Here is a 23,766-nt window from a genome sequence, read left to right as displayed (position 1 = left end):
CTGGGTACAGCTAATGTATATATATATATATATATATATATATATATATATATATATATATATATATATATATATATATATACTAATTATCGATTTGCAAAACGAGCATGGCTTTTAGTTACATGTTCAGCATTCTTGCTTGCGCTTTCTTCATTTCTCCATCCAATAATGACTGGTTTAATCGTTTGTGTGATCAATTGTTGTTCATAGTCATTCATCGATCCTGGCAGATATGAAACATATAAATCACCTCCAGGTGTCGCAGCGAATGTTTGATTATTATTACCGTCTTCGTTTTAATATACTGTGTAGGGCATTCGACATGTGTTACCACGTTTTTGGTTATATGACCGAGGGTCTGTGAGTCGGTTTAGATGAAGAATTACATGATAAGGACAGTAGTTGAGGGGAAACAAAAGAGCCTTTGGTGTGGTGGATAAAGCACTTGGCGAAATTCTGGAGGTTGAATGTTCAATTTCCAGCGCGGAAAACGTTAAAAAATACAACTGAGAATTACTTAGGACTTTATCTAATGATGGCTGACGGAACGAGAACATACTATCTCCTGAGAAAAAATAGCGGGATCTGTGGAAATTCCACAGGGGACTCATTCATATGTAATATATTGATGTTGGTATTGTATAGATGTTCAGCGAAAATGGAGATGCTCTGGTATTATTGTAGCTTCTTTGTTAAAACTGCAAAAGTATTTATCTAAGCTAGCACGAACACCCGGTAAAGCCCGATCACAAAGTACACTTAAATATGATACTTTAATTCTTGCAGATTTCGTATATATTATTATAGAGTTAATGATCATGTTAATAAACGAGGTAATGTTAATAAATCATTCATTAAAACGTGACGGTTATAAATATTTATGAAGTGATAAATTTCGACAATTAGTCTTGAATTGTGACGTTTATAAAAAATCAGCTTCAAATTATTTGAATTAATCAATTCCATTTCATTCCATAATCTGTTCATTCTCTTTCTTTTTTCATTAGCTATAAAAGCAGAATAGTGAAAACACCTGAGTTTTTCCCCCCAAAATTGGACGACAATGAATCGTGGAAACGTCGCTTTATTCGTCTGTCTTTTCTTGGCTACTTTTTATTGCCAAACTGCTTCGGAACAGATCCCAATGGACAAAAGTAAGTAAACTATCCTTGTCTTAATTCCTTTCAATATCAAGATAATTCCATTGTAGCACTTGAATGATCCTGTGTATTATTTGGATTATTCGAATAACTATTCTCATCTTAGATGTTACTAGCAGGGCGACTCACCCGACGTTGCCCGGTGTCAAATGAGGATCAGCGAATGTTCTACACTACCAATATTTTTATTGTCCTCGAAATCGGTGGACTTGACCATTCGTCAATCAAATCGATGAATTACCTACTCTAATCGGGAACCCATCGCGGCACACTTGGAGTAAGCTCACATGCCTCCCCGCAGTGACTTTGTCTAGAATACATTGTAGTCGACATTGCACTGTAGAGAATCTGCTGTTGATTTTATGAAATTATTTTTATATAATGCTTGAATTAAAATTGAAAATGCAAATGTCAAGTATCATGGTTCAATCTTATCAAAGAATCTACTATTGATTTTATACGCCGAGCCCTTCTGCTTGTGCGGTGATGAAACTTCTCAAATGCACTTGTGATGTTATACTGTATAAATTTATTAAATATACCCTTAACAATTATTTTAATTCTTTTAAACTTTTATCTAAAAAACAAAACAAAACAAATTGATATATCCTTTCAAATTTAACATGTAATGGTATTGACAACAATACAATTCAGCCATCGATGATGCGTTTTAGTGGCACCCAATGAAGAATGTGCAACACATTAATCTGATAGAACTGAATGCAGTGTTAAAATGAGTTAACCTGGTTCTCCAGTGGCAGGTAAAGATGTTACATAACAGGATAGATTCAGCCTGCGTTTATCGATCGATAGCGAACGCCCTGAGAGGGAAGTTATGACTAACCACGAAGGCAGCCGGCGAAATGCTGCTACGAAGACGGCTTAGTACGCTCATGGACATATGAGTTGATAATATGGGCTGATAGTATGGGCTGATAGTAGATGTAATACTAGTCAAGTTAGGCGACAACGAAGTCGAATAACTGACAAGAATAACACAGTAGTGGTTCACCAAAGTAAAAACCGAAGTTGAGCCAACCCAACATACCTGAACTGCTACTGGATAGCGGTTGATCATTAAGCAAATAGCATAAATTGGATCGGACGCTCCAGAATAAACCTCACTTTATACTTTGTCAAACATTAGGACCCAACTGTGTCCAAAGTCGACGTAGAATGGCAGTTAAAACATGTGAGGCGTGCACCTGTGCACTGGCTTGATGTGGGGGACAATTGGAACAGGTTGAGTGTGATAATCACTCATCACAGCAGACTCTCACACACTCATTAATTGCGGTCCTTCGCAATTTATGATCTAGCGGTCTGTATGTCAGCAAGATTCACCAAGCATCGTACACCAGCTTGAGTCCATATTTCATGAGTGAGACTCACCATTTGAAATACTAATGCATTTAGCAACTAACAATTTCAGCAGTTCCTGCAGCAGATGTGTATGGCTCTGGTTATGACGTGCCTACGAACCGGGAGGAAATGGTGGAGAGAAGCTACAGAAGTATGATAACCATTGGAACTAAGAAAAAAATGTTCCATACCAGAGACGATTTATTAGTATAACATTACACAAAAAATTTAAGTTTCCATGTCTGCAGCGCCTTCCGAAAATAGATTCAACTACAACGTTCATATACAAAGTGGCAGTACCAAGGAGATGCTGTTTGGACCAGAGTATCTCGAAGCAGGAATATGAGCAAATCCACGATAGCCCACGCAACATAATGTTTGTTTAAATTATTCAGTTCCAAAACATCTCTCTTTCACAAGAACTGGAAGTGTATGAACCTTACAAGAAGTGGTAATGATGACTACATTTCTTTTGCAAGCATAGCAGTGAATGTGATATGAGACTTTAAAATCTTTTCAAATTTTCAGAATTTGTGTATGGGACTTGAATATTTGTCAACATTTTTATAATTATTTATAAGACATCTTTTAAATTTTCGGACTGTTGAACATCTTGAACATATTTTCAAATTTTCAATACTCTATATGAAGTTTGAACACCATTTAATATTTTTATATTTCTATCTCAGATTTTAACATTTAAAAATATGGGGTATATTTTACGAAGTTTTAGCTTATTTTCAAATTTTGAGAGTATTATATCAGTCTTTAATATTTTATAAAAATATATCTCTGTATTAATAAAATGGTAACGTTTTTTCCGTTGAACTTTCGACACTTTACGAATCCAACGAGGCAATTCCTATGCACATCTTCCGCACTCATATTCCAAACTCATAATGCAGTGTTTTCATGCAAGAATACACACATTTCATCATAATTCCATAAAAGTTATATTTTCTCATCCTGGACTCACTTTCTCACCAACGTAATCTCATAATGATAGTAGCCAATATTTCCCCTCTTTAATTTTCGTGCTCCTACAATGACCGATTCTTTTATTAACCACAATATTTAACTATAATACACTGGGTAATTATTCCATTTATTAAATGTATTAGTTTTATGCATATTGCATTGGCCTAAACCAATATGGAACGCTACCTTCTAATTCTTAGTCTAATGATGGAATTGCACTTAGCGTTAGAACCAATCGTTCTTCGATTAAGGGATTTCTATTTCCTTACACGGAAAACACTTTTCTCAATATCGCTCTCAGACACGTCACCTGAAATATAAAAAAAAGTTTACACAAAATAAAATAGTTAAATTACCATTTTGATATATTTGCCCTAATTGTTCCATCAATATTTTAGATTAATCCGCGTGCATTATGTTAATTAACATTGCCTAAACTAATTACTTTGTGACCGTACGTTCTTCTTCTTCTTCTTCTTCTTCTTCTTCTTCTTCTTCTTCTTCTTCTTCTCATCATCATCATCATTACGCTTATCGCTCCGTCCGTTATCATGCTGTGCATCCCTATAAAAGGAAAGTGGAATATTCAAAATAAACCTTGTTACCCTTGAAAAGGAAATTGAAAAAATTAAAAAAAATAAAAAAATAAAAAAAAATTGGTGTCGCTATTGAGGCAAAGCTAATAAAAATGATTTGTCTTTCTTGGCTTTTTGGCTAAGATCAAAGTGTAGTATCTGTTCTTCAGGTGCTACATTTAAATTTCTTCTCTCTCAGTGGAAGAGAAATCCTTTACGACTAAGACAATTTTTTCTCCACATTAAAAAACGACCCTGGTGTCTAAATCTGTCTCGTGGGGAGGCATTGTGAATAGGTACTACGTTTAATGTAACAAAGTTTTAATATAAAAAATGTAACCGGAAAAAGTTATTCCTGATTTAATTACAAAATGCCTTGGAAATGTCACTTCTGATTAATTATAAAATGCCCTCGAAAATGTCCGTTCTGATTATTTTTTTTTGTTTACTTGCCTCCTCACAAGGGCAGAATTGGACATGAGATCGGTTAAAAATTTAGGGGGAAACCAGCTCCCCAAAAGGGGCACTCTGGTCAATAACAAAAATAAAAATTGTATCAGTAAGGAAGGATTTCTCCTCCATTAACCAAGACCAAAAAGGGGGATTTAAGTCACTGGAATGCTGAAACTGATACTACACTCAGAAATTCATGTTGAAGCAATGGTTGCGTAATCTCTAACCGTGTTAATGTTTTTATGTATTACTTTCAAAAAACTGCTGAAACAGTTTATCATTTAAACATAACTTTATTTCAAGTATATTTTAAGCCGTAGGTTACGGGATATGAAGTCAGTCCTGGAAATTACTCAAACCGTTTACGATTTAAACATTACTTTATTTCATGTATATTTTTAACAGTGGGGTGGGGGATATTAAATTAGTCCCGAAAATGGGTGAAACCGTTTTTGCATTACACATTACTTTATTTAATGTATTTATATATAAAATGGCTGAAAAAGTTTACGATTTATACATTACTTTATTTCATGTATATTTTCAATAGTGGGGTGGGGATTATATACAGTTCCAGAAATGGCTGAAACAGTTTACTATCTAGACATTACAGTATTTCATGTATATTTTAAGCAGTGGGTTTTGGATATAAAGTCGGTCCCGGAAATGGCTGAAACAGTTTACTATTTAGACATTATATTATTTCATATATATTTTTAGCAGTGAGTTGGAGATATAAAGTCAGTCCCGGAAATGGCTGAAACAGTTTACGATTAAAACATTACTTCATTTAATGTATATTTTCAACAGTGGGGTGGCAGACATGAAGTCAGTCCTGGAATTGAATGAGATGTGCAAATATACACTATCAGAAAGCGTCGCCCAGTATTGAATGAGATAGGTGGAAAACATATAGTAGAAAAATACCCAGCGTTGCCCAGGATCGAATGAGATAGGTGAACGATATATATTAGCAGAATATGCAGCGTCACCCGGGATTGGATAAGATAGGTGAAACATATATACTATGAGAATACCCAGAATTGATTTATTTGTTTGTAATGAAATAATCAGGGCAGGTAATATATCAAAGTTATTATTTAAGTAAGGGGGAGCGACATAGTGGGTTAAAATTATGAAAATTATTGTCGAAATTAGTAACATATCAAAGAATTATGAAAAATGATGAAATGTGAGTTACTTGATTGGTGTCTTTGTAATGATATAATAAGCCACGACAATATATCAAATATATTATATAAGTAGGAGGGAGAGTCATAATGTGGCTTTTTATTTATAAAAATTATTGTCGAAATTAGTAACATATCCAGGATTATGAACAAAGGTTAAATGTGAGTTAATCGATTGTGTGTTTATAACAAAATAATCAGCCCAGGAAATATATCAAAGTAATTATGCTAGTAAGAGAAGGCGATAAGGATAGTTTAAATTATGAAAAATAATTGTCGAAATTAGTAACATATCCAAGAATTATGAAAAATGATAATATGTTATTTAATGCATTAATGTGTTTGCAATGAAATAATCAGACCAGACAATATATCAAAGTTATTATTTTAGTAAGTGGGGCAATGATGTGGGTTAAAATGATGAAAAATGATTGTCGACATTAGTAACATATCCAAGAATTATGAAAAATGACGAAATGTGAGTTAATTGATTGGTGTGTTTGAAATGAAATAATCATTCCAAATGATATATCAAAGTTATTATTTTAGTAGTTGGGGGTTGATAATGTGGGTTAAAAATATTAAAAATAATTGTCGAAATGAGTAACATATCCAAGAATTAAGAAAAATGATGAAGTGTGAGTTAATTGATAGTTGTGTTTTTTATGAAATAATCAGCCCAGACAATATATCAAAGTGATTTTTTTAGTAAGAGAGGGCGACGAGAATGGTTTAAATTATAAAAAATTATTGTGGAAATTAATAATATATCCAAGAATTACGAAAAATGACGAAATGTGATTTAATTGATTGGTGTGTTTATAATAAAATAATCAGCCTAGACAATATATTACAGTTATTATATAAGTAAAGGTGAAGGAGACAAGGAGGGCTTGAATTATGAAAAATTATTGTCGAAATTAGTAACATATCCAAGAATGACAAAAATATGATGAAATATTAGTTAATTGATTAGTGTGTTTGTAAGGAAATATTCAGCCTAGACAATATATCAAAGTTATTATTTAGTAAAGAGGGAAGGGGGAAAATGTGGGTTAAAACTATGAAAAATGATTGTCGGAATAAGTAACATATCCAAGAATTATGAAAAATGTTTAATTGGTATTTTATGCATTAGTGTGTTTGTAATGAAATAATAGGCCAGACAATATTTCAAAGTTATTATTTTATCAAGAAGGGGTCGTAATGTAGGTATAAAAATGTGAAAAATGATTGTCGAAATTAGTAACATACCCAAGAATTATGAAAAATGATGAAATGGAGACTAATTGATTAATGTGTTTGTAATGAAATAATCAGCCCAGCAAATGTATCAAAATTATTATTTTAGTAAGGTTGGGCGACAACGTTGGTTTAAATTATAAAAAAATATTGTCGAAATTAGTATCATATCCAAGAATTACGAAAAATGATGAAATGTGAGTTGATTGATGTGCGTGTTTGTAATGAAATAATCAGCCTAGACAATATATCAAAGTTATTATTTTAGTAAGGTGTGCGATATGGTGCGTTTAAATGATGAAAATTATTGTCAAAATTAGTACCATACCCAAGAATTATTAAAAATGATAAAATGTGAGTTAATTGATAGTTGTGTTTTTTTTTTTATAAAATAATCAGATAATACAATATATCAAATTTAATATTTTAGTAAAGGGAGGGTCGATAATGTGGGTTGAAATTATGAAAAATTATTTTCGAACATAGTAAGATATTCAATAATTATGAAAAAATGATAAAATGTGAGTTAATTGACCGGTGTGTTTGTAATGAAATAATCAGCCCATGAAATATATGAAAGTTATTATTTTAATAAGGGGGCAGTACAGTTTTAATAAAAGACTAGAATAATATGATTGTGCCTTCATTCATGCTGAATAGAACGCTCACAGCATGTCCAGCAACAATATATTACATATGAAAAATGCTGCTGTGGAATTTCCACAGGCCTCGCTAGTTATTATTATTATTATTTTTTTTTATTTTAATTTTTTTTTTACATAGGCATCACCACATTATCAAGGCCAAGAGGCCACTCAAGGATAAGGGTTAAAGAGTGTACATTAGAAATTGGACAATATAGTAATCATTAGTAATGAAAATTTGGTAAATTTGATAACTTATATGGAACGGCTCATCAAGAACTTATTTACGTTAGACTTAAAGACAACCATATTGTAGTCAGCCGGAAAGCAGGAAAACGGAAGACAATTCCACAGGCGTGCAGTTCTAAGAAAGAAGCTCTGTTCATGGAATCTACGTTTAGGTTTAGGCACAGATAAAGAGTGGGGGGAATTATTGATAGTGTTTACAGCTAGACGAGTGTTTCTTGTGAAAGTTTGGCGAGGGGGACCATAGATTGAAGCTCAGTCGAACACTTTCCATGAAAATAACGATACATCAGAGACAAACTCGCAACATCTCTTCTGTGAGATAGAGGTTGCAAGTAAGAGAAAAAGACATCTCCTACGAGGCTACGAAGTCTATTTTGAACTCTATCAAGGCAGGCCAAGTCCTTTCTAGCAGCTCCTGCCCAGATGTGGCAACAGTATTCCATCCTTGGACGTACCTGGCTCTTATATAGATAGAGAATAGCATCAGCAGTGAGATATCTACCGGATCGATAGAAAGATCCCACCATTTTTCCAGCGGCCTTGGCAACAGATTTGATGTACGTGTTCCATTTAAGATCAGGAGTAATGGTCAAGCCAAGAAGCTTGTCAAAACTTGAGGCCTCCTGAAGACGAGAGCCATTCATTTCAATTGATGCCAGATGTGGATCAGAATGTTGATGATGTAAAGAGAGAAGCTTGGTTTTAGATGCATTAAAAGTAACCAGCCACTCCTTACCCCATTGTACTACGTGCTCAAGATCAGAGGAGAGAGAGTTGGAGAGAACTTGGTCGTTTACTGTCTTAGATGTGCTACCATAAATGGTAGTGTCGTCAGCATAGATGTCTACAAATGATGTAAGGATGTGATTTGGAAGATCATTAATATAGATCAGGAAAAGAGTTGGGCCCAGGATGGATCCCTGTGGGACACCGGCATTAATACTGTGAGCTTCTGATTTTTGCCTCTCAACTACTACTCTTATGAACCTATCAGAAAGAAATGATTTAATAATTGAGAAGACATTTCCAGCAATACCATAGCTAGAGATCTTATGAAGTAAACCTTTATGCCATTATTATTATTATTCTCGGTCATCTTTTTAATCTTCCACTGCCCAGATTCAGCCCTTCCTTAAAACTCGTACATAAATGCTGTTTTTTTTCTGGCATTTTCTTCTTCTTCTTCTTCTTCTTCTTCTTCTTCTTCTTCTTCTTCTTCTTCTTCTTCTTCTTCTTCTTCTAGGTAAAACTTCAAAACAATTTCTTTATTCTTAGTGCCACGCTATTGATTGATTGATTTTTTTTTAGAAATGTAACTGTTGATTCGACAGTTTAAATGCTTCAATATTTCTTTCATTTTTTTTGCTCTAAACATTACAACGTAACATTAAAGCTGGTTAAAACAGATAACGTAGATGGATTCGTATTATAGGCCCGGTTTACAGCTTGACAAGTGATATCATTAAGCAATCTGTATAATGTGTTCATTGGTTTCTTTAGAGTACAGGGTGACTAAAAAAAAAACAAAAACAAACAAACAAAAGATGCTACCTAGAACATATGCTGTAGAACGGAGAAAAAAAGAAAAAGAAAAAAAGGCCCCAAACCCTAGTGTTTTGATATGATGTGTTGAATATAATCAACTAGTTATGACCAAAGTTTGATTTCATTCGGACAAAACACTAAAAAACGGGGGCTAATTAGAGTTTGGGCCCGTTATTATTGAGTCACCCTGCATAAGTTTTGCGTAAACAAACATATTTTCTCGATTAGAATCAGTTAAATTGCAGGCTGTTAGCATTTAACAAATGGGTACTTATGCAGTTTACGGACGGTGCTGAAATAATAACGCTATTATTTGTTGGCCCAGTCTTAACATGGGAGATACCTAATCTATACATCTATAAAAGTGAAAGTGTCTGTGTGTGTATTTGTGTCTCTGTCTGTCTATGTGTACATTTCCCTACGCAATAACTCTGTCAATTGTCAGTCTACAGGCTCGAAATTTGATATATAGGGTACTGATATTTGGGAAAATCGATGTGATCGGTTTTCGGCCAGAAATTTCGCTGTTAAGGGGTCAAAGTTCAACGATTTGATCTTTGAGAACTCTACCAAACTCCACCGAAAATTTTTTGGTCTACACACTTGAAATTTTAGATATAGATTACTTGGATATGGATCTAACTTAATAACTTAATTTGAGCCCAAAACAATAAATTTTAAGGGGACATAATAGGGGTCAAAGTTAAAAAAAATTGACCGTTTTTTTTTTTTTTTTTTTGCTCAACATACACCTCCAAACACCCGGGCAACGCCGGACTGAAATGCTAGTTATTAAGAAAATACCCAGTTTTGATGTTACTTGAACATATGTAAAATATAGCACGGTTCGTATTATGCATGCGTACAAATCACATATTGTGATATAACATCTACACCAACGTACCGAACACTACATCGGTCATAACCGCTATTCTTCGACGCTTGACATCAGTGACAATGTTGTTAAAGAAGCTATTGTCAACAAGAAACCGCCTCAATACAGCAATAACTGACAGTGTTCACCAGTGCCCCCTCCCAGTGCCCTCAGGTGACAGTAACCACCTAAAAATATCACTATCCCACAGTTACTGTCGATAGCAGTCATAATGGCCACTGGATGGCAATGTTAGACATTAGAAGACAAGCTATTTAATTTCGGCACAATCCGATGGACGCCTTGCCCGACAATCAACAATTGTTGCAAAGGCAGCCTGTGACCATCAAACGTCTCTAAACACCACCAATGCTTGCCACTCGCATTCAGTGGCATACAATTTTATATTGGAGCAGTCGAATTTAGGCCGATATTAGTAATGTCCACTAGTAGACGACAGTGACTGCCATGCACACACAATGACAGCTAACCGCCATAAAGCAATACTAATCGCCAGTAACCATCAGCCCCAACAATGACAGCCAAAGGATTCCGTTGCCTGCCACTGCCAGACAATGCACGACGGTAGAACCTTTCATTTTAGCTACAGCCGCCAGTGCCAACAATTTTCTTGAGTCGACAATGGCTATCACTAGCAACCGCCACCATCTCTGTGGGCATATATTTTCTTAGTTTTTTATTCATAGTTAATAATTTACGCGACTCACAGAGAATAATGCACTAGATAATTAAAGGTATTTTTTGTTGTTGGGGATGGGTGTTTCCCCGTAGCTGTTCTCGCTTTGGGTGATATTTCCACCGGACAACGCCGGTACACGGATCTTGCTAATTTATTATAATTTGATATTTTTAGAATGCTATGTGACTCTTCAACATCTCATTTAAAAAAAAAATGTTATAAAGCCTGGAATAGTTTTTGCAATTTTCAGATTGCTATATGAGACTTTATAATCTATACAGATTTTCAGAATTCTATATGAGTCTTGAACCTATGTTCAATTTTCCATATGAGACTTGAGCACTTATTTAAATTTGTTTTCAAATCTTCATATTGTTATATTAAACTTGAAGGTCTTTTCAAATTTTCAGACGATTATATGAGTCTTAAATTTGTTTTCAAATCTTCAAAATGTTATGACACTTGAACATCTTTTCCAACTTTCAGAATGCAATATGTGGCTTCTTTATGAAGAGAGTGACGTGGTGCGATGTTATTATTTCACAGAGGAAACAAGTGAATGTAATCGCTTTGTTATAAGAAGCGGAAATAGTGGTCTAGAGCAACACAATATAAACATCACTCCGAATCAGGATTGCATGCTATTATGCAGAAAAAGAACTAGCGACAAATCGAATGCCAACTTGACAAGATGAGGAATCCAGAAATTCTGACAACATCCCGAAGTCTTAGCACGGTGTAATTCAACATCCTTTTATTTCAAGTAAATACTGAGAAACATTTCATATATCGTTCTGTCTGTCTGTCTGTCTGTCTGTCTGTCTGTCTCTCTCTCTCTCTCTCTCTATATATATATATATATATAGATATATATATACTAGCGGGGGTACCCGGCGTTGCCCGAGTGTTTGTTTCCGGGACGGGGGGGGGAAGGAGTTTTAAAAAATGTTATGGTAGGTAAGTAGGAAGGATCAAACCCGGAGTCATGAGTAAAAGTAGGAAAATAAAGTGTGAAAAAAAAAAAAAAAAAAAAAACATCTGCAACGTTAACAGTTCGGCCACCAAGAAAAGTCCATTCCAGTTGGTTAGGAAAAAAACAAACAAAAAAAAAACGACTACGGTAGGTCGGCGCGAACGTGAAAATATAATGTGAATTGTCCAGCACGCTAACCACTACGCCACAGCGCACTGCAGCTTAGTTTAGTGATTTTAAATAACTTCACATGAAAGAACTACGAAGCCAAACCGGTGTTCTCTTCTCAACTGTTCCTTGTGAACGATTCCCAAACGGTGTTAAGTGGTGGCAGGGGGAGGAGGAATTTATTAGAGAGAAAACATTTTACCACTTCCATTGATCTTAACCGATTTTGGCCGCGACTTCTCAGCAGAAAAAGTATAGAAATCTAAGATTATCGAGGAATTTGAGAAATAATAAGCCTATAACACACCTCAGATATTGTTCTGCCGTTTGTGCATATTATATTTGCATGAAATATCTTGATTTTTAATCCTATTAATGTCAAAATCATGCGGGAAAAAATGAGTTAATTTTATTTATATAGATAGATAGATAGAAGAAGAAGAGATATACTAGCGGGGGTACCCGGCGTTGCCCGAGTGTTTGTTTCCGGGACGGGGGGGGGGAGTTTTAAAAAATGTTATGGTAGGTAAGTAGGAAGGATCAAACCCGGAGTCATGAGTAAAAGTAGGAAAATAAAGTGTGAAAAAAAAAAAAAAAAAAAAACCATCTGCAACGTTAACAGTTCGGCCACCAAGAAAAGTCCATTCCAGTTGGTTAGGAAAAAAAACAAAAAAAAAAAAAAACGACTACGGTAGGTCGGCGCGAACGTGAAAATATTATGTGAATTGTCCAGCACGCTAACCACTACGCCACAGAGCACTGCAGCTTAGTTTAGTGATTTTAAATAACTTCACATGAAAGAACTACGAAGCCAAACCGGTGTTCTCTTCTCAACTGTTCCTTGTGAACGATCCCCAAATGGTGTTAAGTGGTGGCAGGGGGAGGGGGAATTTATTAGAGAGAAAATATTTTACCACTTCCATTGATCTTAACCGATTTTGGCCGTGACTTCTCAGCAGAAAAAGTATAGAAATCTAAGATTATCGAGGAATTTGAGAAATAATAAGCCTATAACACACCTCAGATATTGTTCTGCCGTTTGTGCATATATATTTGCATGAAATATCTTGATTTTTAATCCTATTAATGTCAAAATCAGACGGGAAAAAATGAGTTCATTTTATATATATATATATATATATATATATATAATAATATATATATATATAATAATAATAATAATAATAATAATAATAATAATATATATATATATAAGATAGAAGAAGAAGAAGATAGAATAGATAGAAGAAGATAGAAAAGATAGATAGAAGAAGAAGAATAGAAGAAGAAAAGAGAATAGAAGAAGAAGAGAAGATATATATATATATATATATATATATATATATATATATATATATATATTTAATTTCATTTAAATTTCCTTAGTTTCATATAATAGTTGTTACTAGCTCAACAGTATATATAAAATAGAGCTCAAATTATTTTATAAAAGTTCTAGGAATGTTCTGAACTCGTGTAAAACCATTTTAATTCATGCAATTTCTTTTGCCAGTTTAAAAAAGCCACATTTTCTTAATCTCTATATAAATAAAACAGTAAATGTATGCGCGTGTGTAAATATTTAACCGATAAACTCTTAAACTCTTGGTCACATAACACGGAAATTAACAGGAAATAGTAATCATGCACCAAGGATGGTTTATAACGAATAAAATCTTTGTTTGGATGGATGATTAACGCATACAGACATATATCGGCAAGTTGAAATGCGAAATGTTCATTTCAACTTGCCGACATGTTTATACTTCTTTCTGCGCATGCTCAACTTCGATTCGTTTCTTGGAGACTTTATTATGTTTCTTCCGATGGCAACATCGGTTGGGACGGTAAATGTTTTGGTTTCGATTTACGCCGATGGCTCCAAGTCATAAAAAAAAAAAACTTTTGAAATCATGTATTAATAAATACGAAACCTGCATGAATTTAAATATGTTTAGACGTATTTTAGGGCAAGCGGAAATGCAAAATATTTATTTAGAGGCTGAGAATATAAAACGTTTTTTTTTTTGTTTTTTTTAATTTCTTACAGATTTTTTACAATCTTTTAAGACGATAAATATACTTTCACACCAATTACTTTTTGTCGGAAATCTCTTACAACCGAATACAAAATTCTATTTAAAAAAATCATACTTTTCTTAAGGAAATCTTGCAGGAGATGCGACAAATTCTTCGTACAAGTTTTGATAGAAAAGCTTACTTTGGCTAATGTCAGGTTCTTGCGTTTCTTTTCCTTTTTTTTTTCTTTTTTCAAGTAATACGTAAATTTAGCTTGAGATTCTGAAATTGAAAATATTTATAATCTGGCCTAACTTTAATAATATGTATTTTTTAATATGTTATGTTTCTTTAAATTATTCCTTCTATTCATTTTAAATAATTTTCTTTTCTCTAAATAACTTTATCTTTCTTTTTATTTTTTTTTTTTACAAAGGAGTAACGACTTATCAAGGTCTGGAGGCCACTAGAGGATAAGGGTTAATGAGTGTACAGTGGTCAAGTGGAAATTGTCAGTTATAGTTAGTAGTGGAAATTTGGTAAATTGGATTACTTAAGTGGATGGCTCATCAAGAATTTGTTTACGTTGGACTTGAAAACAACTGTATTGTAGTGAGTTGGAAAGCTCGAAACGGAACAGAGATCCACAACTGTGCAGTTTTAAAAAAGGAGCCTTTTTCATGGAATTTAGGTTTAGGTTTAGGCACAGATAAAGAGTGGGGGAAATTATTAATAGTGGTTTGAGCTAGACGGGTGTTTTTCGTGAAAATCAGACTAGAGGGGACCATAGATTGGAGCCCAGACGAGCACTTGCGATGAAAATAACGATAAAGCAGAGACAGGCTCGCAACGTCTCTTCTGTAGGAAAGAGGTTCCAGGGAAAAGAAAAGGTATTCCCGACTAGGCTACATAATCTATTTTGAACTCTGTCAAGGTAATAACTTCTCTCATAATTTCTATTTTTCTTTTCTTGTAAAGAAATAAGAATTTATGAGCTGCAGGCGTTAAATTAAATATACGAAGACATACCTATATATCCTTTCTTTAGTATTCAATTTTTAATTAGATAAAATAAATAGTAATTTCAAACCAAAGTTCTAAAGTTATCGAATGCGTGAAATTTTTTTAAGACAGTTTTTTTTCTAATTACATTTTCACCCCAAACAAGGCACATTACTACTTTGATGTAGGGGGCTACTATCAGGGACATAAGCTACAGGGGTACTATGTGGGGAGTTGGGCAGCAAGATGTCGGTTCACGTTACACTTGAATTTCTGCATGTCAGTACAGTTGGGGCAGCAGGAACCCGGAAGGGAATTCCAAAGGCTAGCGGTTCTGGAGAAGAAACTACTGGAGTAGAAAGCTCTCTTACACCTAGGAATATCTACTGAGAAGGGGTGGGATTTAGCTGCTTGTCGGGTCTGTCGGAGGTATTTACGTCGAGGGGGTACAAGTGCTTGCAGTTCGTCGGAGCATTCACACCGTTAAAGTACTTGTAGAACAGGCAGAGGAGGGATGCTACATTTCGTCGATGGGAAAAGAGGCTGAAGCTTGAAGTTTTATTTACACATTTATTAAAGTGAAATAAATACTAAAAAATTATGACAACAAAATAGAAGTTTATTTTATTAAAAAATAAATTTTCGTAACTAAGTAAATCAATTTTGAGACAACTATTTTTTTCAAAGTTTGCAGTTTTCGTAACTAAAACTTCATTGTTTGTAATGAATGAATGAATGAATGAATGGATGAATGAATGAATGAATGGATGAACGAATGAATGAATGAATGGATGAATGAATGGATGAATGGATGAGTAAAAACCCTCAAGACCGAAGAAAAAATTCAACGAATAAAATCATACTTTTCTTAAGGAAATCCTGCACAAGGGGGGGGGGGATTCTAAGTACAAGTTTTGATAAAAAAGCTTAGTTTGGGCTAATGTCACGTTCTTGCGTTTCTTTGTTTCTTTTTGTTTCGAAGTAATGCGTAAATATTGCTCGAGATTCTGAAAATGAAAATATCATAACTTTAATGATCTGTTATCTTTCTTTAAGTTATCTCCCCTTTTCTCTTTAGATAATTTTCTTTTCTCTAAATAACTTTTCCTTTGCTTTAAATAACTCCTCTTGTTACGAAACAACAACCAAAAAAGATGAGGGTAATCGTCCGCAATAAATAAAACGAATAAACGATACTCATCTCAATACGCATTCCAATTAATTAAATAATATATAGCATTTTGTACGGACCCGACAAACAAAAAAGCCCTTCCCTTCGGTGGATAGAGACGTTGAATCTCTACGGTTCCAGGTTGTCTGAAGATAGCAGTTTCAATCCTACCTTAAGCCAGTCAGAGGCTTAGTTGGCCGAAACGTAATGAGGCGACAACAACTATGTGTGAAAAGCAAACAAAAAAAACAAACAAACAAGAAACAAAAAAGTAAAACTCAAGATGATAACATAGTTCGATCAAAACGAGTCATATAAACAATCAGCCCGCATCTAAAAAATTGAGAACTATACTACTACTACTACTACTACTACTACTACTATTACTACTAATAATAATAACTGGCGGGACCTGTGGAAATTCCACAGGGGACTCATTCGTATGTAATATATTGATGTTGTCATTCTATAGATGTTCAGCATAAATGGAGACGCTCTGATATTATTGTAGCTTTTTTGTTAAAACTGCAAAAGTATTTATCTAAGGTAGCACGAATGCCTAGCAAAGCCCGGTCGTAAAGTACGCTTAAATATGATATTTTAATTCTTGCAGATTTTGTATATATTATTAAGAGTTAATGTTCTACCGATTTTTATATATTATAAAATTGCAATTTCAAATATGATATATATATATATATATATATATATATATATATATATATATATATATATATATATATATCCATATGATTTGGGTACATTAACTTGAATCGAAACCGAAATAAAAACTTATGAATATATATATATATATATATATATATATATATATATATATATATAATATATATATAATATATGTGTATATATATATAATATATATATAAATATATATATATATATAAATATATATATATATATATATATATTTATATATATATATATATATATATATATATATAACTTGAGTTCCTTCAGCTATAATCGAAACCGAAACCAAAAACTTATGAAGAATTCTTGATAAAGTATTTATAAAAAAAATAGATGATTTAAGTACCATCGGCTCTAGTCGAAACCGAAACCAAAACTTATAACGAATTCTTGGTAAAATTATTTATGACAAGAAATAAAAGAACATAACAATTAAACAATGTAAGCGTGACACACAAAAGAACACACGCGCTATCGTATTAATATATGGATAGTCGACCTTTCCACTTCCCGTACTTTCCCCCCTCTCCTCAACTTTCCTTCCGAGACAATTAAACTAAAATAAAATAACAATGCTTAGGAAGATAGAACAAATTACCAAATTGACTACAAGCACATTTAACTAAGCAGCGACAACAATTACAGCAAAATCAACCACCCCTTACGATGATGGAGGTCACCGATCGAAAGCGCTTGAGCAAAATGGTCAAAGAACTATCACATGGTGCCATAGTATAGAACCTGCCAGATGAATAAAAAAAGATGACAAAAATGCCAAAATATAAACAATTTCTTGAAACAAAACACGTCTACATGGTTTCGCACTTCGCACACGAAACAATAAAAATAAACAAAACTTTTCTTTATATAAACTTTTCTATATATAATGTCTTTTTGAAATAATATATTAAATATATCAATACAAGAAGTGTTCAAATAAATAATTTTATGAAATCGGGTGTTTCTGCATGGATTCATGTTTCGTTTCATGCTTGGCATCTTCTGTTTCGTATTTGCATCAACTGTATCCATTTCCGCCATCTTTGTTTTTGGAGCGCAGTTGTTAGAAGTTGCCAAATATTGTGCATCCAAAAATATTGTAACATATGTAACGTATGTAAAAAAAAAATGCATCCTCTCTTTTTCATTTAACCACATTAAGTCACAGCAATGCGTGACCGAGTTCAACTAGTATATATATATATATATATATATATATATATTTTGTGTACAGAAAGTTGTTAGAAGATTGGTACCGTCGGTTTCAAGCCCGATAATTAGGATCATTTTAGATATCCATATCAAACTCTCTCCTGCCAATGCGCATATATATATATAAATATATATATATATATATATATATATATATATATATATATATATATATAAACACACAATATATATATATATATATATATATATATAAACACACAAGGGCCGTTCAAAAAGTAAAACCTATTATTTTAACTCAAATAGTTGAAGAGCTATAGAGACGGGAGTGATATCATAAAATGAGCGACCTTTTGTGCCGCAGAATTTATTTAGTCAGCAATGTATTTTTGCCAAGAATTCAATGATGCACATCTGCTTCTGACGCACCGTCAATATCTGCAACAGATATATGAAACTATCAGGTCAATCATCATAACAATGCAATTCACAATCCCGTCTGGTCCATTCTGACGGAATAAAATATAGGAGGTATTACTTTTGGAACCCCTCATCGTTATCTGTATTGAAATACGTAAGTTTACGTTTAAAATTACAACGCATAACATTTATTTATCTGTTCAAAAATCACCATTTTCGACGATCATAGCGCTTTCGTCAAGATTAGGACCAGTTTGTGTAAATTGTTTTTTTTTCTCATATTCTTCGTTCTGCGTATCTGATAGAAAATAGTGTCCGCGTGTGGTTGTTTGTTCAACGGTGATATTTTCAAATTTTACAAGACAGGAGGTACGCGTGGTGAAAGCTTTGTGTAGAATCATTAAAAACTTTTCTGACAGCAAATAAGCTCACTTGGTGCGAATGATTATCACATAAAAAAAACAACAACAAAAAAAGCAACCCCCCCCAAAAAAAACAGGGACTTCATTTTTTTTTTATATATAAGACTTTTCTTTTTGCTAGATGCGTGTTTTAACGAAGACTGAGAGTGCATCTCTTCCAGTTTTTTTAAACGCTTTCTGACATACTAACCCGGAGGCTGTTACATTTCCACGGAATACATACAGCGCCTAGTATTCCCAAAAAGGTAATGGATCGTGTAGTGGCTGGATTAATCATTGCTTCTAAAGTTGATCTAAAGTGAATCGATGTTTTAACCTGATTATGTCGTATATATGTATAGAGAGAGATAGATAGAGAGAGACAGAGAGGGAAGGAGATACATATATATATATATATATATATATATATATATATATATATATATATATATATATATAGAGAGAGAGAGAGAGAGAGAAATATTTCATTAAAATTTTTTACATTTAAATGCATTAAAAATACTAAAACGCTTCGTGTCTTTAACCAACGTTTCCGGATAAACATTATTCTTTTTCTTTTCATATGGAACAGAGTCCTGACGCGGATCCAACTACTGGCACCCTTCGATGAGTCTTTATATGTCACGTGAAGAAACACCAGTAACACCTGAGAAGCGTCCATACTTTACGTAACGACTATGTGTCCCTTACATTGTATATTTTATGTTTTAAGGAATTAAAGAAAATATAATTCGAAAATAAACACAGTCGTTATTAATTTTTTTCACTGTACTTCGAATGAATTCAAAATGGTTGTTTATTTTCAGTTCAATTCAATTCCATTCAATTGATTTGTCTAAAAATAAAATAAACATTCTTCGGCTGCCATGTAGGGAAAAGATGGTAAAAATTTACGCGGAAGAGGATACAGTAGCCAAGCACCTGCCCAAAGTCACCTTAAATTGCTGCGTAGTTGGCGCATTTACTCCCGCTCTTTTTATTCCAAGGTCGAAAGATGCTGATTGCGAAAGCGGCCACCGTTCAGTTCAATCGAAATCAGCGGTAAAATAATCTACTTTTCTAAAAAAATTGAAATGTTATGGAAGCTACACAAAACTTCTATTTACTAAACAAAGCTTACAGATTTCTAATGCATGCACATACGAGTATATATATATATATATATATATATATATATATATATATATATATACATATATATACATATATATACATATATATATACATATATATACATATATATACATATATATACATATATATATATATATATATATATATATATATATATATATATATATATATATATATATAATAAAGTTATTTAACAATTAGCTGGTATGGAAACCAGTGATTATAAGATTTACAAAATATTACTGGCAATAATATTCTATATAATATACAGCTTGGACCTTATTACCTCACTGCTTTAAAGAACAGTCACCATGGATTTTACCACGCAATTTGGATCTAAAATTTGTATATCCTTTTCTTCAAATTACCTTGCTATATGAATTCTGATTAATCAATTATTTTTTACTTTGATTTTCCATGTCTCACTGACTTTAGCAAATAAGGTACATACCTTTATAAATATTTGCTAATATTTTCTCCTCTGAAGAGATGGTAGACATCGAAACCCTATAAAATTTCTAAAGTATTCTTTGTCTTGCTTAGAATAATAAAAATCTTTGATATGATACTCAAACATTTCACTTCAAAAAAGTTTATTTTGAAATTCATTGAATCACTATATATATATATATATATATATATATATATATATATATATATATATATATATATATATATATGAGCAAACAGTTAATGAAATATGTTAAAAAAACACTTTGAAATGAGTTAAAAACATATTTAATCTGAAAAGGAAACACTAGATAAATGGATAGTCCTTAATCCCCGGAGTTTCGAAGAAATACTCTCCTTCTCATCAGAGGGTAGGAATTAGCCAAATGCAGGATCAGATTTTGAATGCAGAAGTATTTGATGAAACAACAAATAAGTCAAAGATCTTACTTGAAAACAAAATAAGTTAAGCAGAGGGAATATGGTAAAGAAAAAGGTGATTATACATTAATGGATAGTCTGGTGGAAGATAAAAAAAAACAGTGACGGTAAAATCCAAATGTAAAACTTCAAGAAAGTTAAAAGAATTTCCATTTGTACAAGTAAAATCCAAAGAAATCCCGTAATTGGAAGAAGATGGTCCATAATAATCCAAACGCAGAAATCTGTGGAATAATTCACAAAAAAGTGTGTACAAGGAAAAAATAATATTAATAAAAGAAAAATAAGATGTGCTTTTCACTCTACTTCCGAGACATAACTATGAATAAAAAAAAACTGGGAAGAGAAAGGAGAAATATATATATATATATATATATATATATATATATATATATATATATATATATATATATATATATATATATATTCCTATAAATTTAGTTTTTTTTTTCTGTATTGATATTCCCATTTAAAACCCTTTTTTTCTACTTATTTAAAAAGAAAATACAACTTTGTTAAATATGGGTCGTGGAATTGCATTAATCTGCAAAAAATCTAGCTAATTTGCATATTCTTTTAAACATTCATTTTAATTAATTTTCTATTAGTTTTTTCGGTTTTCTTATGGGATGATCATCTTTAGTAAACTATTACGTGTAATTATATTCATGCAGATATTCTACATGATTTATACTCGCATAATATTTGCGTAAAAAAGTTCTAGTAAACACAAACCTCTTTCTATGTGTATTTATGTATGCGTATATATATATTTATTTTAAAAAGTTGCCTCTCAAACTCCTCTGTCAGTTTTTGGTCTACAGACATGAAACGTAATACATAAGGTATTCGAACTCATGCAAAAATTTATATTTGGGTTTTAGCCGGGGAAATTTGGTTCAAAATTGTGAAAAAATGTAAAATTTGCCGGTTAAAGGTCAAACGACGGCATTACGAATATGCATGCGTAGCTAGTAGTTATTGATTATGTCTTAATTTTTAGCCTTGCAACAAACATGTCTTCATTAGGTCAGTCATTAACGTCGAAGTAAATGTAAATCGTAAGCTGAACGTTTTGGTTTCAATTCTCGATGGTGACGCATGAGTCATTTTTTAAAAACTTTTAAAAATCATTACTATATATTGGGTCCAATATAATCTATAATATAAACTACATCTGTATCTTTAAATGTATGTATGTATGTATGTATGTATGTATGTATGTATGTATGTCTCGCAAAAACTTTCGACGGAGACGACGAATTTTCACAAGATTGGTATCGTTTTGAAGTTCGACCTTTCCGACGACAAATATCGAAAAATTGGCTAAAACATTAATTCCTTCACCACTGGCCACTTTTCTACGGAGAGGGGTTTCTTTTTTGGCCGATATTTTCGGAAGTCATGGTCTGTTTTCGATTGACTAGCCTTAATTTCGAAGTGATGAATATTTAAATTCATCACTTGTGCGCAGCCCACACTGACATCAAACTGTGCACATATTGTCGCTATAGACACACGACGGTTCTTATTCATGAAATTCTTTATTTGGCCAATCAACTCTGGTGTTCTGACTTCCTTACTCTTCCCACACCTCTCATCATCTCTCACAGAATTCATGCCTTGCTTGAATCTCTTATGCCACTAAAAAAACTGATGCTTAGATTCATTCAAAATAGTCCAAAAGTCTGAAACATTCCATACGTTTCTGTATTACATTTCCAAGTTTAAAACAATTTTATTGCATATCGTTCTTCTAAAGTGTCCTCACGTCCAGATAGCACTTTTGAAATTTACCGCCTGAGACAATCAGGCTTTAGTAGGGTGCATTCCAATTTCAGGTGTAGCTGTTCATTTGAACCCGAAATCATAAAATTGGCTAGTCATCTTATAAGATTCATAGCAATAACATACTGAATTTTCCAGAGTCTACGACGATGATTGTACAAAATAAGTCTGGAAACTTATTGAATGCACCTCGTATATATATATATATATATATATATATATATATATATATATATATATATATATATATATGAAAAGGTAAAAAAGTAGAGAAATAAACTTATTAAATTGTAGCTAGTGGTGGCGAATTAAAAAATAAAGACGATCTCTAAAATCTAAGGGTTCGTGATTCCAAATTAGCGAAGCCCGGCATTATGTGCTGCGGAAGATATTTTAATATGTTGGTACTGGTCTCGAATGCGATGTTATTAATAGTAGATTGCTGAGGTCTAATGTAAATTGCATTCTGAGATAAATTTCATGTTGAAGAATTTTAGTGCTATCTGCAAGGATTTGTCTAAGTTTGGTAAGTTTGGGGGAGGAACAGTTAGGCCCTTTTTGTAAATGTTTATATATGGCACTGGTGTTGGTTAAATGGATAGTTAGACGGCAGGACAATATTGTTTAAAAAGACACTTACATTTTAATGTTGAAATATTTTTAGTTTCTCACAAGAGAAATATTAACAACTAAGCAGCCAAAGGGTTTCAATAAACTATGAATAATTTCATTACTTGATCTTATTACATTTTTTCTTGATTTAACTACGTTTTATATATTTAAAAAATCTTGTTTTACTATCAGGCATAGAAAATCACAATCAGACGCGATAATCTTTTAATCCAGGAATTCATTTATAACTTATTCAACTCACGATCTATCCTTTAAACACGAAACGTTTTTTTTCATATTTTTTGGCCACTCT

The 23,766-nt window shown here is 32.7% G+C and overlaps 1 long non-coding RNA gene and 1 pseudogene across 1 annotated transcript; both read left to right on the top strand.

Annotated features, from left to right (window-relative positions):
* Nucleotides 1–293: 293 nt before the first annotated feature.
* On the top strand, nt 294–19,770 carry LOC145255689 (uncharacterized). Its single transcript, XR_013863893.1, has 3 exons — nt 294–1,154; nt 11,459–11,735; nt 19,600–19,770. It is a non-coding gene; the product is annotated as an uncharacterized LOC145255689 (long non-coding RNA).
* On the top strand, nt 4,194–4,309 carry LOC145255947 (U2 spliceosomal RNA; annotated as a pseudogene).
* Nucleotides 19,771–23,766: the final 3,996 nt, after the last annotated feature.

Source organism: Euprymna scolopes, chromosome 31, assembly GCF_053919585.1.
Source record: "Euprymna scolopes isolate OS-2025 chromosome 31, ASM5391958v1, whole genome shotgun sequence".
In the NCBI taxonomy this organism is placed as follows: Eukaryota; Metazoa; Mollusca; class Cephalopoda; order Sepiida; family Sepiolidae; genus Euprymna; species Euprymna scolopes.
This window is presented reverse-complemented; position numbering and strand designations above follow the sequence as displayed.